Genomic DNA, 524 nt, shown 5'->3' with positions numbered 1-524 from the left:
GAATTATAACTGGTTACATCATAATCCTAAGAACATAAGAAGAGCGCTGCTGGATCAGACCAGTGGTCCATCTAGTCCAGCATCCTGTCTCACACAGTGGCCGACCAGTTTCTCTGGAGGGCCAACAACAGGGCATAGAGGCCGAGGCCTTCCCCTAAAGTTGCTTCCTGGCTCTGGGATTTAGAGGCTTAGTTCCCCTCAGTCATCATGGCTAGTAGCTGGGAGCTTGCTTTATGTATGATGGTGTTATGTCTGACACGGTGGGGACTCAGAACCAATCACTGTATTGGGTAAGGTGTGGAAGTGCACTGCAGAATGCAGATGCTGGATCTGCTAAGTGCAGGAGGGCCACTGTGTAAAAGGGCACTTGGAGTGCTCTGGCCATCAAGCTAGCCCTGCGTGCAACATCATGTATTGCTATGGCAAGTCAGTAATGGCAACTTATGCTTCAGTTTTGCATTCAGTCCTGATGCTGAAATCCTTTGTGTTGTAGCCTAATTAAAAGACAGTGCACACCATATCCC

This window comes from Gekko japonicus, unplaced genomic scaffold, assembly GCF_001447785.1.
Source record: "Gekko japonicus isolate JY-2015 unplaced genomic scaffold, Gekko_japonicus_V1.1 scaffold2, whole genome shotgun sequence".
Lineage (NCBI taxonomy): Eukaryota > Metazoa > Chordata > Lepidosauria > Squamata > Gekkonidae > Gekko > Gekko japonicus.
This window is presented reverse-complemented; position numbering follows the sequence as displayed.